The following is a 15,384-nucleotide window of genomic DNA, read 5'->3' as shown; positions in this document are numbered from 1 at the left end:
GCTACCGGTGTCTCTGTTTGCTCGTTTCTTTCTTCCATTTCGGGAAAGTCTTCCTTGCTGGGTGTGGAAATCTCCTATGCCTTCCCAAGCCTATTCTGTCAGCTTTAAAATTCTCTTTCAGTTGCCACCCTCACAGATGGATTAGGAAACTCTTTCCGGTGCACTCATTAGTGAAATGACCTCCAGGAAGCTGGAATCCAATATCTAATGGCCGATTTTTAGCGAGTCCACACGCCAGGGTGGTCGGGGTCCAATGCAGCCCCGGCCAGGCCCAGGCCCCTTGGACTGGGCCACAGGAGGACACGGAGGAGGGTCCCGGCCCCCACGAAGCGGTGCCGGCAGTTCTCCACGGGCTTGGGCGTTTTCCAGAGGTAGGAGATGGAGGGGACTGATTTCTTCAGCGCCCCCCAAACCACGCCACCCCACCCCACCCATGGGACACATCCCCAGAGAGAGACGCCCCATACACTGGCTGTGCCCCAGCCCTGGCCCGGGGGAATAGGCGGCAGCCCACCCACAGGGCGAGGGGGGGGGGCGCAGCTGAAAGGGGTTGTGGGGGAGGGCGGCCCCTGGCTGGGGTCAAAGGGCGAGCGTCCCGCGCGTGCGCAGTCAGCGGCAGGCAGCGACGCGCTGGGGGTGGGCAGCGGGTAGGTGAAGGAGGCCGGGCGAGGAGACGAGGGGGGCTGGGAGGGCTCCACCTTGGCGAGTCCAGCCGTGGAGGCGCATCTTGTGTGAGTGTGAGTGAGTGTGAGTGTGTGTGTGTGTGTATAGAGAGACAGCCCCCCGCCCCGCCCCGCCCCGCCCCGCCCCGCCCATCACCCCCGTCCCTGGGAGCCCGCGGGACCCGGCCGGGGAACTCAACCGGCCCGGCCCGGCGCGGGAGGCGGCGGCGGGGAAGCCCAGAGAGGCTCGGCTTCTTGAGCGGGGCAGGGGCGCCCTCCGCCGCCGTCTAGGGCCACACCACCCTGAACGCCCCCGATCTCGTCTGGTCTGGGAAGCTAAGCAGGGTCGGGCCCGGTTAGTACTTGGATGGGAGACCGCCTGGGAATACCGGGTGCCACAGGCTGCTGCTTTTTTTTTTTTTTTTGCCTCTTGTTCTGTCCCCTTTCTGGGAGCGCGGCGGCGGCCCGGGGTGGGGGTCACCCCCACCCTCAGCGCCCGCGCGGTGCCTGGCGCCCCAGCCCGCACCGTGGGGCCTCCTCTTGTCCCAAGCCGCGACACCGCCGCCACGCGGCAGCATGCGTGGCATCTGGACTGTCAGGTCTCAGACCAAAGGTCTGCTCTGTGGGAACCGACACGCTGGAGGAAACCTTGAGAGTCTGAGAGGGGAGGGAGTTCCAGAAGAAGGCCAGGATGTCATTTTGAGGGAGTATGTGACCAGAACTCGTCCCGTTGCTTTTGGGGTTCTATGGGCTACACGCAGGAATCTTTGGTGGTGGCACCTGATGTTGGGGGATCCGGAGTCACACCCAGACCTGCTCCACAGGCCTCCTTTTACTTTTCTCTTCGGATTCATTATTTTTAAAAAGTGTCTCTTACCTCTAGGATTGCATTTTCTTTTCTCTCTCTCTTCAAGCAGATGATGGGAGTACAAGTATTCAGGTGACATGTGACGCCCGTGCCCCCCTCCCCCCTGCGTTCTTTTTTTTTTTTTTTTTTTGAGGCAGAGTCTCGTTTTGCTGCCCAGGCTAGAGTGAGTGCCATGGCGTCAGCCTAGCTCACAGCAACCTCAATCTCCGGGCTCAAGCAATCCTGCTGCCTCAGCCTCCCGAGTAGTTGGGACTACAGGCATGCACCACCACGCCCGGCTGTGTTTTTCTATATATATTAGTTGGCCAATTAATTTCTTTCTATTTTTAGTAGAGACGGGGTCTCGCTCTTGCTCAGGCTGGTTTCGAACTCCTGACCTGGAGCAATCCGCCCGCCTCGGCCTCCCAGAGAGCTAGGATTACAGGCGTGAGCCACCGCGCCCGGCCCCCCCTGTGTTCTTATTCATATACCTCTCATGTTGTTCCAGCGTATTGTGGGGGTACCAATGTTAAGGTCGGGTGCCTTGCCCTCTCCAAGCCTCCCCCCTCGGGTCAGAGCTTCAAGTGCGCCCATCCCCCAGTCGGTGCGCACCCACCCCATGCCTAATGGATGTGTATGCCCCTCCCCTCCCCCCACCCGCCCGACACCCACCCGATGAAGGTGATTCCTCTCTGTCCACTTAGGCGTCCATCCGTTCGTACCAATTTGCCGGTGAGCGCGCTCACGTGGTGCTCGTGTGTCCATTCTTGGGATACTTGGCTTACTGGAACGGGTTCCAGCTCTGGCCAGGAGAACACGAGAGGCGCCCTCTCACGGCTGCTCCTCACAGCCGAATGGCACTCCGTGGTGTCCACGCGCCACATTTTATTGATGCACTCCTGGATGGATGGGCACTCGGGTCGCTTCCACGTCTTTGCGATTGTGAATTGTGCCCTAACTGTAACCCTAACCCTTACCCAGCCCGTCTCCTCTGCCCCTGCCTGACGCACTCCTCCCCGGCCAGGCCCGTCACTGTCCTGGGCCCCCGCCTGACCGGCTCCTCCCCGCCCGGCCGGTCACCGTCCTCTGCCCCTGCCTGACACGCTCCTTCCCGCCCGGCCTCTCACCGTCCTCGGCCCCTGCCTGACCGGCTCCTCCGTCGCCCGGGCCTTCCAAGGGCTTGGTGTGGACGCTGCTTCCAGGAAGCCCTCCAGAAACCCGGCAGCAGGGTGGCCGCAGCAGTCTCCAGCAGCCGTCCCTAAGTCGCGTGAGTGCGGGGGACGTGCCCCCGCTGTGCCGCGGGGGCCCAGCCTGGTGTCTTCCCTGAGGCCCTGCGGCTGCCGGCTGGGCTGCCGCTCCCCGCAAGGGGAGAGCCGCGGAGGTGGGGACCGCCTCCTGATGGGGACGTACACGCAGCTCTCCACGTCGGATTCCGGGGCTCTCTGTCCTGCCCGAAGGCCCAGCTGGCCTGCGGGTCCTTAGAGTGGCAAAAACATCCGAAAACTGAGATTGAGGGTCCGGTGGGTGTCTGCACTTTTGTGCTGGGCACCCCAGGGAGGCCCGGGGGCTGGCTGGACAACGTGGTCTGCTGGGCGGGGGGGTTGGAGGAGCAACTGATGCCCTTTGCACTTTGGGTAGCAAGAGTCTGAGGTGTCTCTGAGCCCTGTGCCCTGTGGGGGGGGGCGGGGGGGGAGGAGGAGGAGGAGGAGGAGGAGGTGGGAAGGGCCGGGGCCTGCAGTCCTGTTCCCGGGGTGGCACGGCAAGTGGCTTCTTCCACAGGCTGCTTGGCCTGGGCTCCCTGCACCTGGGCCTTTGGAGGACCGGCCCTGTGCTTGCCAACACTTCCTGCAGGGACCCAGAGCTGGGAGGTGGCATCTCTCAGCCCTGGGTCGGGCAGAGCCCCAGCGGGCCATGCCCACAACCTCTGTCAGCACCGGTCCCCCAGAAGGCTCCTTTGGGACCAGGATTCTCTTGCGGTGACTCTTTAAGGTCTGGCCCCTGGATGGAGGGGCACCAGGAGTAGAGGAGCAGGAAGGGGAAGGGGGTGGCCATGCGAGGGGACACTTTGAGGCCAAGTCCCAGCTTCAGCCTGATCCTCCTGGGAACCCCGCTCTGAGACAAGGAGCCGGGCTTCGCATTCCCACAGCAGCCAGTCGTGGGCTGAGGACACCTGGGGCGTTGGGAACTCCCTGGCTTCTCCTTGGTTTAACGTCTAGAGCTGCTTGTGAATCGCGCCGCCACACACACCCGAGCGCAGGTGTCTTCCGCACAGACTGCGGGCCTCGCTCTTCTGAATGCCGCTAGCTCGCCACCCACCCACCCACGGGTGAACCTGGTCAGGGTGCTTTCTCTCAGGGGCAGACTCTTTTCCGGGCGGGCTACCGGTGTCTCTGTTTGCTCGTTTCTTTCTTCCATTTCGGGAAAGTCTTCCTTGCTGGGTGTGGAAATCTCCTATGCCTTCCCAAGCCTATTCTGTCAGCTTTAAAATTCTCTTTCAGTTGCCACCCTCACAGATGGATTAGGAAACTCTTTCCGGTGCACTCATTAGTGAAATGACCTCCAGGAAGCTGGAATCCAATATCTAATGGCCGATTTTTAGCGAGTCCACACGCCAGGGTGGTCGGGGTCCAATGCAGCCCCGGCCAGGCCCAGGCCCCTTGGACTGGGCCACAGGAGGACACGGAGGAGGGTCCCGGCCCCCACGAAGCGGTGCCGGCAGTTCTCCACGGGCTTGGGCGTTTTCCAGAGGTAGGAGATGGAGGGGACTGATTTCTTCAGCGCCCCCCAAACCACGCCACCCCACCCCACCCATGGGACACATCCCCAGAGAGAGACGCCCCGTACACTGGCTGTGCCCCAGCCCTGGCCCGGGGGAATAGGCGGCAGCCCACCCACGGGGCGAGGGGGGGGCGCAGCTGAAAGGGGTTGTGGGGGAGGGCGGCCCCTGGCTGGGGTCAAAGGGCGAGCGTCCCGCGCGTGCGCAGTCAGCGGCAGCGACGCGCTGGGGGTGGGCAGCGGGTAGGTGAAGGAGGCCGGGCGAGGAGACGAGGGGGGCTGGGAGGGCTCCACCTTGGCGAGTCCAGCCGCGGAGGCGCATCTTGTGTGAGTGTGAGTGAGTGTGAGTGTGTGTGTGTGTGTATAGAGAGACAGCCCCCCACCCCGCCCCGCCCCGCCCCGCCCAGCCCCGCCCATCACCCCCATCCCTGGGAGCCCGCGGGACCCGGCCGGCGAACTCAACCGGCGCGGGGCCTGGGGCGGGAGGCGGGGCCTGGGGCGGGAGGAGGCGGCGGCGGGGAAGCCCAGAGAGGCTCGGCTTCTCGAGCGGGGCAGGGGCGCCCTCCGCCGCCGTCTAGGGCGACACCACCCTGAACGCCCCCGATCTCGTCTGGTCTCGGAAGCTAAGCAGGGTCGGGCCTGGTTAGTACTTGGATGGGAGACCGCCTGGGAATACCGGGTGCCACAGGCTGCTGCTTTTTTTTTTTTTTGCCTCTTGTTCTGTCCCCTTTCTGGGAGCGCGGCGGCGGCCCGGGGTGGGGGTCACCCCCACCCTCAGCGCCCGCGCGGTGCCTGGCGCCCCAGCCCGCACCGTGGGGCCTCCTCTTGTCCCAAGCCGCGACACCGCTGCCACGCGGCAGCATGCGTGGCATCTGGACTGTCAGGTCTCAGACCAAAGGTCTGCTCTGTGGGAACCGACACGCTGGAGGAAACCTTGAGAGTCTGAGAGGGGAGGGAGTTCCAGAAGAAGGCCAGGATGTCATTTTGAGGGAGTATGTGACCAGAACTCGTCCCGTTGCTTTTGGGGTTCTATGGGCTACACGCAGGAATCTTTGGTGGTGGCACCTGATGTTGGGGGATCCGGAGTCACACCCAGACCTGCTCCACAGGCCTCCTTTTACTTTTCTCTTCGGATTCATTATTTTTAAAAAGTGTCTCTTACCTCTAGGATTGCATTTTCTTTTCTCTCTCTTTTCAAGCAGATGATGGGAGTACAAGTATGCAGGTGACATGTGTTGCCCGTGCCCCCCTCCCCCCTGTGTTCTTTTTTTTTTTTTTTTTTTTTTGAGACAGAGTCTCGTTTTGCTGCCCAGGCTAGAGTGAGTGCCATGGCGTCAGCCTAGCTCACAGCAACCTCAATCTCCGGGCTCAAGCAATCCTGCTGCCTCAGCCTCCCGAGTAGTTGGGACTACAGGCATGCACCACCACGCCCGGCTGTGTTTTTCTATATATATTAGTTGGCCAATTAATTTCTTTCTATTTTTAGTAGAGACGGGGTCTCGCTCTTGCTCAGGCTGGTTTCGAACTCCTGACCTGGAGCAATCCGCCCGCCTCGGCCTCCCAGAGAGCTAGGATTACAGGCGTGAGCCACCGCGCCCGGCCCCCCCTGTGTTCTTATTCATATACCTCTCATGTTGTTCCAGCGTATTGTGGGGGTACCAATGTTAAGGTCGGGTGCCTTGCCCTCTCCAAGCCTCCCCCCTCGGGTCAGAGCTTCAAGTGCGCCCATCCCCCAGTCGGTGCGCGCCCATCCCCCAGTCGGTGCGCACCCACCCCATGCCTAATGGATGTGTATGCCCCTCCCCTCCCCCCACCCGCCCGACACCCACCCGATGAAGGTGATTCCTCTCTGTCCACTTAGGTGTCCATCCGTTCGTACCAATTTGCTGGTGAGCGCGCTCACGTGGTGCTCGTGTGTCCATTCTTGGGATACTTGGCTTACTGGAACGGGTTCCAGCTCTGGCCAGGAGAACACGAGAGGCGCCCTCTCACCGCTGCTCCTCACAGCCGAATGGCACTCCGTGGTGTCCACGCGCCACATTTTATTGATGCACTCCTGGATGGAGGGGCACTCGGGTCGCTTCCACGTCTTTGCGATTGTGAATTGTGCCCTAACTGTCACCCTAACCCTTACCCAGCCCGTCTCCTCTGCCCCTGCCTGACGCACTCCTCCCCGGCCAGGCCCGTCACTGTCCTGGGCCCCCGCCTGACCGGCTCCTCCCCGCCCGGCCGGTCACCGTCCTCTGCCCCTGCCTGACACGCTCCTTCCCGCCCGGCCTCTCACCGTCCTCGGCCCCTGCCTGACCGGCTCCTCCGTCGCCCGGGCCTTCCAAGGGCTTGGTGTGGACGCTGCTTCCAGGAAGCCCTCCAGAAACCCGGCAGCAGGGTGGCCGCAGCAGTCTCCAGCAGCCGTCCCTAAGTCGCGTGAGTGCGGGGGACGTGCCCCCGCTGTGCCGCGGGGGCCCAGCCTGGTGTCTTCCCTGAGGCCCTGCGGCTGCCGGCTGGGCTGCCGCTCCCCGCAAGGGGAGAGCCGCGGAGGTGGGGACCGCCTCCTGATGGGGACGTACACGCAGCTCTCCACGTCGGATTCCGGGGCTCTCTGTCCTGCCCGAAGGCCCAGCTGGCCTGCGGCTCCTTAGAGTGGCAAAAACATCCGAAAACTGAGATTGAGGGTCCGGTGGGTGTCTGCACTTTTGTGCTGGGCACCCCAGGGAGGCCCGGGGGCTGGCTGGACAACGTGGTCTGCTGGGCGGGGGGGTTGGAGGAGCAACTGATGCCCTTTGCACTTTGGGTAGCAAGAGTCTGAGGTGTCTCTGAGCCCTGTGCCCTGTGAGGGGGGAGGCGGGGGGGAGGAGGAGGAGGAGGAGGAGGAGGAGGTGGGAAGGGCCGGGGCCTGCAGTCCTGTTCCCGGGGTGGCACGGCAAGTGGCTTCTTCCACAGGCTGCTTGGCCTGGGCTCCCTGCACCTGGGCCTTTGGAGGACCGGCCCTGTGCTTGCCAACACTTCCTGCAGGGACCCAGAGCTGGGAGGTGGCATCTCTCAGCCCTGGGTCGGGCAGAGCCCCAGCGGGCCATGCCCACAACCTCTGTCAGCACCGGTCCCCCAGAAGGCTCCTTTGGGACCAGGATTCTCTTGCGGTGACTCTTTAAGGTCTGGCCCCTGGATGGAGGGGCACCAGGAGTAGAGGAGCAGGAAGGGGAAGGGGGTGGCCATGCGAGGGGACACTTTGAGGCCAAGTCCCAGCTTCAGCCTGATCCTCCTGGGAACCCCGCTCTGAGACAAGGAGCCGGGCTTCGCATTCCCACAGCAGCCAGTCGTGGGCTGAGGACACCTGGGGCGTTGGGAACTCCCTGGCTTCTCCTTGGTTTAACGTCTAGAGCTGCTTGTGAATCGCGCCGCCACACACACCCGAGCGCAGGTGTCTTCCGCACAGACTGCGGGCCTCGCTCTTCTGAATGCCGCTAGCTCGCCACCCACCCACCCACGGGTGAACCTGGTCAGGGTGCTTTCTCTCAGGGGCAGACTCTTTTCCGGGCGGGCTACCGGTGTCTCTGTTTGCTCGTTTCTTTCTTCCATTTCGGGAAAGTCTTCCTTGCTGGGTGTGGAAATCTCCTATGCCTTCCCAAGCCTATTCTGTCAGCTTTAAAATTCTCTTTCAGTTGCCACCCTCACAGATGGATTAGGAAACTCTTTCCGGTGCACTCATTAGTGAAATGACCTCCAGGAAGCTGGAATCCAATATCTAATGGCCGATTTTTAGCGAGTCCACACGCCAGGGTGGTCGGGGTCCAATGCAGCCCCGGCCAGGCCCAGGCCCCTTGGACTGGGCCACAGGAGGACACGGAGGAGGGTCCCGGCCCCCACGAAGCGGTGCCGGCAGTTCTCCACGGGCTTGGGCGTTTTCCAGAGGTAGGAGATGGAGGGGACTGATTTCTTCAGCGCCCCCCAAACCACGCCACCCCACCCCACCCATGGGACACATCCCCAGAGAGAGACGCCCCGTACACTGGCTGTGCCCCAGCCCTGGCCCGGGGGAATAGGCGGCAGCCCACCCACGGGGCGAGGGGGGGGCGCAGCTGAAAGGGGTTGTGGGGGAGGGCGGCCCCTGGCTGGGGTCAAAGGGCGAGCGTCCCGCGCGTGCGCAGTCAGCGGCAGCGACGCGCTGGGGGTGGGCAGCGGGTAGGTGAAGGAGGCCGGGCGAGGAGACGAGGGGGGCTGGGAGGGCTCCACCTTGGCGAGTCCAGCCGCGGAGGCGCATCTTGTGTGAGTGTGAGTGAGTGTGAGTGTGTGTGTGTGTGTATAGAGAGACAGCCCCCCACCCCGCCCCGCCCCGCCCCGCCCAGCCCCGCCCATCACCCCCATCCCTGGGAGCCCGCGGGACCCGGCCGGCGAACTCAACCGGCGCGGGGCCTGGGGCGGGAGGCGGGGCCTGGGGCGGGAGGAGGCGGCGGCGGGGAAGCCCAGAGAGGCTCGGCTTCTCGAGCGGGGCAGGGGCGCCCTCCGCCGCCGTCTAGGGCGACACCACCCTGAACGCCCCCGATCTCGTCTGGTCTCGGAAGCTAAGCAGGGTCGGGCCTGGTTAGTACTTGGATGGGAGACCGCCTGGGAATACCGGGTGCCACAGGCTGCTGCTTTTTTTTTTTTTTGCCTCTTGTTCTGTCCCCTTTCTGGGAGCGCGGCGGCGGCCCGGGGTGGGGGTCACCCCCACCCTCAGCGCCCGCGCGGTGCCTGGCGCCCCAGCCCGCACCGTGGGGCCTCCTCTTGTCCCAAGCCGCGACACCGCTGCCACGCGGCAGCATGCGTGGCATCTGGACTGTCAGGTCTCAGACCGAAGGTCTGCTCTGTGGGAACCGACACGCTGGAGGAAACCTTGAGAGTCTGAGAGGGGAGGGAGTTCCAGAAGAAGGCCAGGATGTCATTTTGAGGGAGTATGTGACCAGAACTCGTCCCGTTGCTTTTGGGGTTCTATGGGCTACACGCAGGAATCTTTGGTGGTGGCACCTGATGTTGGGGGATCCGGAGTCACACCCAGACCTGCTCCACAGGCCTCCTTTTACTTTTCTCTTCGGATTCATTATTTTTAAAAAGTGTCTCTTACCTCTAGGATTGCATTTTCTTTTCTCTCTCTTTTCAAGCAGATGATGGGAGTACAAGTATGCAGGTGACATGTGTTGCCCGTGCCCCCCTCCCCCCTGTGTTTTTTTTTTTTTTTTTTTTTTTGAGACAGAGTCTCGTTTTGCTGCCCAGGCTAGAGTGAGTGCCATGGCGTCAGCCTAGCTCACAGCAACCTCAATCTCCGGGCTCAAGCAATCCTGCTGCCTCAGCCTCCCGAGTAGTTGGGACTACAGGCATGCACCACCACGCCCGGCTGTGTTTTTCTATATATATTAGTTGGCCAATTAATTTCTTTCTATTTTTAGTAGAGACGGGGTCTCGCTCTTGCTCAGGCTGGTTTCGAACTCCTGACCTGGAGCAATCCGCCCGCCTCGGCCTCCCAGAGAGCTAGGATTACAGGCGTGAGCCACCGCGCCCGGCCCCCCCTGTGTTCTTATTCATATACCTCTCATGTTGTTCCAGCGTATTGTGGGGGTACCAATGTTAAGGTCGGGTGCCTTGCCCTCTCCAAGCCTCCCCCCTCGGGTCAGAGCTTCAAGTGCGCCCATCCCCCAGTCGGTGCGCACCCACCCCATGCCTAATGGATGTGTATGCCCCTCCCCTCCCCCCACCCGCCCGACACCCACCCGATGAAGGTGATTCCTCTCTGTCCACTTAGGCGTCCATCCGTTCGTACCAATTTGCCGGTGAGCGCGCTCACGTGGTGCTCGTGTGTCCATTCTTGGGATACTTGGCTTACTGGAACGGGTTCCAGCTCTGGCCAGGAGAACACGAGAGGCGCCCTCTCACGGCTGCTCCTCACAGCCGAATGGCACTCCGTGGTGTCCACGCGCCACATTTTATTGATGCACTCCTGGATGGATGGGCACTCGGGTCGCTTCCACGTCTTTGCGATTGTGAATTGTGCCCTAACTGTAACCCTAACCCTTACCCAGCCCGTCTCCTCTGCCCCTGCCTGACGCACTCCTCCCCGGCCAGGCCCGTCACTGTCCTGGGCCCCCGCCTGACCGGCTCCTCCCCGCCCGGCCGGTCACCGTCCTCTGCCCCTGCCTGACACGCTCCTTCCCGCCCGGCCTCTCACCGTCCTCGGCCCCTGCCTGACCGGCTCCTCCGTCGCCCGGGCCTTCCAAGGGCTTGGTGTGGACGCTGCTTCCAGGAAGCCCTCCAGAAACCCGGCAGCAGGGTGGCCGCAGCAGTCTCCAGCAGCCGTCCCTAAGTCGCGTGAGTGCGGGGGACGTGCCCCCGCTGTGCCGCGGGGGCCCAGCCTGGTGTCTTCCCTGAGGCCCTGCGGCTGCCGGCTGGGCTGCCGCTCCCCGCAAGGGGAGAGCCGCGGAGGTGGGGACCGCCTCCTGATGGGGACGTACACGCAGCTCTCCACGTCGGATTCCGGGGCTCTCTGTCCTGCCCGAAGGCCCAGCTGGCCTGCGGGTCCTTAGAGTGGCAAAAACATCCGAAAACTGAGATTGAGGGTCCGGTGGGTGTCTGCACTTTTGTGCTGGGCACCCCAGGGAGGCCCGGGGGCTGGCTGGACAACGTGGTCTGCTGGGCGGGGGGGTTGGAGGAGCAACTGATGCCCTTTGCACTTTGGGTAGCAAGAGTCTGAGGTGTCTCTGAGCCCTGTGCCCTGTGAGGGGGGAGGCGGGGGGGAGGAGGAGGAGGAGGAGGAGGAGGAGGTGGGAAGGGCCGGGGCCTGCAGTCCTGTTCCCGGGGTGGCACGGCAAGTGGCTTCTTCCACAGGCTGCTTGGCCTGGGCTCCCTGCACCTGGGCCTTTGGAGGACCGGCCCTGTGCTTGCCAACACTTCCTGCAGGGACCCAGAGCTGGGAGGTGGCATCTCTCAGCCCTGGGTCGGGCAGAGCCCCAGCGGGCCATGCCCACAACCTCTGTCAGCACCGGTCCCCCAGAAGGCTCCTTTGGGACCAGGATTCTCTTGCGGTGACTCTTTAAGGTCTGGCCCCTGGATGGAGGGGCACCAGGAGTAGAGGAGCAGGAAGGGGAAGGGGGTGGCCATGCGAGGGGACACTTTGAGGCCAAGTCCCAGCTTCAGCCTGATCCTCCTGGGAACCCCGCTCTGAGACAAGGAGCCGGGCTTCGCATTCCCACAGCAGCCAGTCGTGGGCTGAGGACACCTGGGGCGTTGGGAACTCCCTGGCTTCTCCTTGGTTTAACGTCTAGAGCTGCTTGTGAATCGCGCCGCCACACACACCCGAGCGCAGGTGTCTTCCGCACAGACTGCGGGCCTCGCTCTTCTGAATGCCGCTAGCTCGCCACCCACCCACCCACGGGTGAACCTGGTCAGGGTGCTTTCTCTCAGGGGCAGACTCTTTTCCGGGCGGGCTACCGGTGTCTCTGTTTGCTCGTTTCTTTCTTCCATTTCGGGAAAGTCTTCCTTGCTGGGTGTGGAAATCTCCTATGCCTTCCCAAGCCTATTCTGTCAGCTTTAAAATTCTCTTTCAGTTGCCACCCTCACAGATGGATTAGGAAACTCTTTCCGGTGCACTCATTAGTGAAATGACCTCCAGGAAGCTGGAATCCAATATCTAATGGCCGATTTTTAGCGAGTCCACACGCCAGGGTGGTCGGGGTCCAATGCAGCCCCGGCCAGGCCCAGGCCCCTTGGACTGGGCCACAGGAGGACACGGAGGAGGGTCCCGGCCCCCACGAAGCGGTGCCGGCAGTTCTCCACGGGCTTGGGCGTTTTCCAGAGGTAGGAGATGGAGGGGACTGATTTCTTCAGCGCCCCCCAAACCACGCCACCCCACCCCACCCATGGGACACATCCCCAGAGAGAGACGCCCCGTACACTGGCTGTGCCCCAGCCCTGGCCCGGGGGAATAGGCGGCAGCCCACCCACGGGGCGAGGGGGGGGCGCAGCTGAAAGGGGTTGTGGGGGAGGGCGGCCCCTGGCTGGGGTCAAAGGGCGAGCGTCCCGCGCGTGCGCAGTCAGCGGCAGCGACGCGCTGGGGGTGGGCAGCGGGTAGGTGAAGGAGGCCGGGCGAGGAGACGAGGGGGGCTGGGAGGGCTCCACCTTGGCGAGTCCAGCCGCGGAGGCGCATCTTGTGTGAGTGTGAGTGAGTGTGAGTGTGTGTGTGTGTGTATAGAGAGACAGCCCCCCACCCCGCCCCGCCCCGCCCCGCCCAGCCCCGCCCATCACCCCCATCCCTGGGAGCCCGCGGGACCCGGCCGGCGAACTCAACCGGCCCGGGGCCTGGGGCGGGAGGCGGCGGCGGGGAAGCCCAGAGAGGCTCGGCTTCTCGAGCGGGGCAGGGGCGCCCTCCGCCGCCGTCTAGGGCGACACCACCCTGAACGCCCCCGATCTCGTCTGGTCTCGGAAGCTAAGCAGGGTCGGGCCTGGTTAGTACTTGGATGGGAGACCGCCTGGGAATACCGGGTGCCACAGGCTGCTGCTTTTTTTTTTTTTTGCCTCTTGTTCTGTCCCCTTTCTGGGAGCGCGGCGGCGGCCCGGGGTGGGGGTCACCCCCACCCTCAGCGCCCGCGCGGTGCCTGGCGCCCCAGCCCGCACCGTGGGGCCTCCTCTTGTCCCAAGCCGCGACACCGCCGCCACGCGGCAGCATGCGTGGCATCTGGACTGTCAGGTCTCAGACCAAAGGTCTGCTCTGTGGGAACCGACACGCTGGAGGAAACCTTGAGAGTCTGAGAGGGGAGGGAGTTCCAGAAGAAGGCCAGGATGTCATTTTGAGGGAGTATGTGACCAGAACTCGTCCCGTTGCTTTTGGGGTTCTATGGGCTACACGCAGGAATCTTTGGTGGTGGCACCTGATGTTGGGGGATCCGGAGTCACACCCAGACCTGCTCCACAGGCCTCCTTTTACTTTTCTCTTCGGATTCATTATTTTTAAAAAGTGTCTCTTACCTCTAGGATTGCATTTTCTTTTCTCTCTCTTTTCAAGCAGATGATGGGAGTACAAGTATGCAGGTGACATGTGTTGCCCGTGCCCCCCTCCCCCCTGTGTTCTTTTTTTTTTTTTTTTTTTTTGAGACAGAGTCTCGTTTTGCTGCCCAGGCTAGAGTGAGTGCCATGGCGTCAGCCTAGCTCACAGCAACCTCAATCTCCGGGCTCAAGCAATCCTGCTGCCTCAGCCTCCCGAGTAGTTGGGACTACAGGCATGCACCACCACGCCCGGCTGTGTTTTTCTATATATATTAGTTGGCCAATTAATTTCTTTCTATTTTTAGTAGAGACGGGGTCTCGCTCTTGCTCAGGCTGGTTTCGAACTCCTGACCTGGAGCAATCCGCCCGCCTCGGCCTCCCAGAGAGCTAGGATTACAGGCGTGAGCCACCGCGCCCGGCCCCCCCTGTGTTCTTATTCATATACCTCTCATGTTGTTCCAGCGTATTGTGGGGGTACCAATGTTAAGGTCGGGTGCCTTGCCCTCTCCAAGCCTCCCCCCTCGGGTCAGAGCTTCAAGTGCGCCCATCCCCCAGTCGGTGCGCACCCACCCCATGCCTAATGGATGTGTATGCCCCTCCCCTCCCCCCACCCGCCCGACACCCACCCGATGAAGGTGATTCCTCTCTGTCCACTTAGGCGTCCATCCGTTCGTACCAATTTGCCGGTGAGCGCGCTCACGTGGTGCTCGTGTGTCCATTCTTGGGATACTTGGCTTACTGGAACGGGTTCCAGCTCTGGCCAGGAGAACACGAGAGGCGCCCTCTCACGGCTGCTCCTCACAGCCGAATGGCACTCCGTGGTGTCCACGCGCCACATTTTATTGATGCACTCCTGGATGGATGGGCACTCGGGTCGCTTCCACGTCTTTGCGATTGTGAATTGTGCCCTAACTGTAACCCTAACCCTTACCCAGCCCGTCTCCTCTGCCCCTGCCTGACGCACTCCTCCCCGGCCAGGCCCGTCACTGTCCTGGGCCCCCGCCTGACCGGCTCCTCCCCGCCCGGCCGGTCACCGTCCTCTGCCCCTGCCTGACACGCTCCTTCCCGCCCGGCCTCTCACCGTCCTCGGCCCCTGCCTGACCGGCTCCTCCGTCGCCCGGGCCTTCCAAGGGCTTGGTGTGGACGCTGCTTCCAGGAAGCCCTCCAGAAACCCGGCAGCAGGGTGGCCGCAGCAGTCTCCAGCAGCCGTCCCTAAGTCGCGTGAGTGCGGGGGACGTGCCCCCGCTGTGCCGCGGGGGCCCAGCCTGGTGTCTTCCCTGAGGCCCTGCGGCTGCCGGCTGGGCTGCCGCTCCCCGCAAGGGGAGAGCCGCGGAGGTGGGGACCGCCTCCTGATGGGGACGTACACGCAGCTCTCCACGTCGGATTCCGGGGCTCTCTGTCCTGCCCGAAGGCCCAGCTGGCCTGCGGGTCCTTAGAGTGGCAAAAACATCCGAAAACTGAGATTGAGGGTCCGGTGGGTGTCTGCACTTTTGTGCTGGGCACCCCAGGGAGGCCCGGGGGCTGGCTGGACAACGTGGTCTGCTGGGCGGGGGGGTTGGAGGAGCAACTGATGCCCTTTGCACTTTGGGTAGCAAGAGTCTGAGGTGTCTCTGAGCCCTGTGCCCTGTGGGGGGGGGCGGGGGGGGAGGAGGAGGAGGAGGAGGAGGAGGTGGGAAGGGCCGGGGCCTGCAGTCCTGTTCCCGGGGTGGCACGGCAAGTGGCTTCTTCCACAGGCTGCTTGGCCTGGGCTCCCTGCACCTGGGCCTTTGGAGGACCGGCCCTGTGCTTGCCAACACTTCCTGCAGGGACCCAGAGCTGGGAGGTGGCATCTCTCAGCCCTGGGTCGGGCAGAGCCCCAGCGGGCCATGCCCACAACCTCTGTCAGCACCGGTCCCCCAGAAGGCTCCTTTGGGACCAGGATTCTCTTGCGGTGACTCTTTAAGGTCTGGCCCCTGGATGGAGGGGCACCAGGAGTAGAGGAGCAGGAAGGGGAAGGGGGTGGCCATGCGAGGGGACACTTTGAGGCCAAGTCCCAGCTTCAGCCTGATCCTCCTGGGAACCCCGCTCTGAGACAAGGAGCCGGGCTTCGCATTC

The 15,384-nt window shown here is 63.1% G+C and overlaps 3 non-coding genes and 1 pseudogene across 3 annotated transcripts; all 4 read left to right on the top strand.

Annotated features, from left to right (window-relative positions):
- Window positions 1-947: 947 nt before the first annotated feature.
- On the top strand, window positions 948-1,066 carry LOC142864473 (uncharacterized; annotated as a pseudogene).
- Window positions 1,067-4,856: 3,790 nt separating this feature from the next.
- Window positions 4,857-4,975, top strand: LOC142864428 (5S ribosomal RNA). The gene has a single exon (XR_012914986.1). It is a non-coding gene; the product is annotated as a 5S ribosomal RNA (ribosomal RNA).
- A 3,817-nt stretch (window positions 4,976-8,792) lies between these two features.
- LOC142864427 (5S ribosomal RNA) lies at window positions 8,793-8,911 on the top strand. Its single transcript, XR_012914985.1, has one exon. It is a non-coding gene; the product is annotated as a 5S ribosomal RNA (ribosomal RNA).
- A 3,771-nt stretch (window positions 8,912-12,682) lies between these two features.
- On the top strand, window positions 12,683-12,801 carry LOC142864426 (5S ribosomal RNA). Its single transcript, XR_012914984.1, has one exon. It is a non-coding gene; the product is annotated as a 5S ribosomal RNA (ribosomal RNA).
- Window positions 12,802-15,384: the final 2,583 nt, after the last annotated feature.

Source organism: Microcebus murinus, chromosome 25 (genome assembly GCF_040939455.1).
Source record: "Microcebus murinus isolate Inina chromosome 25, M.murinus_Inina_mat1.0, whole genome shotgun sequence".
NCBI lineage: Eukaryota > Metazoa > Chordata > Mammalia > Primates > Cheirogaleidae > Microcebus > Microcebus murinus.
The sequence above is the reverse complement of the archived record's forward strand: the minus strand, read 5'-3'. Positions and strand labels throughout refer to the sequence as shown.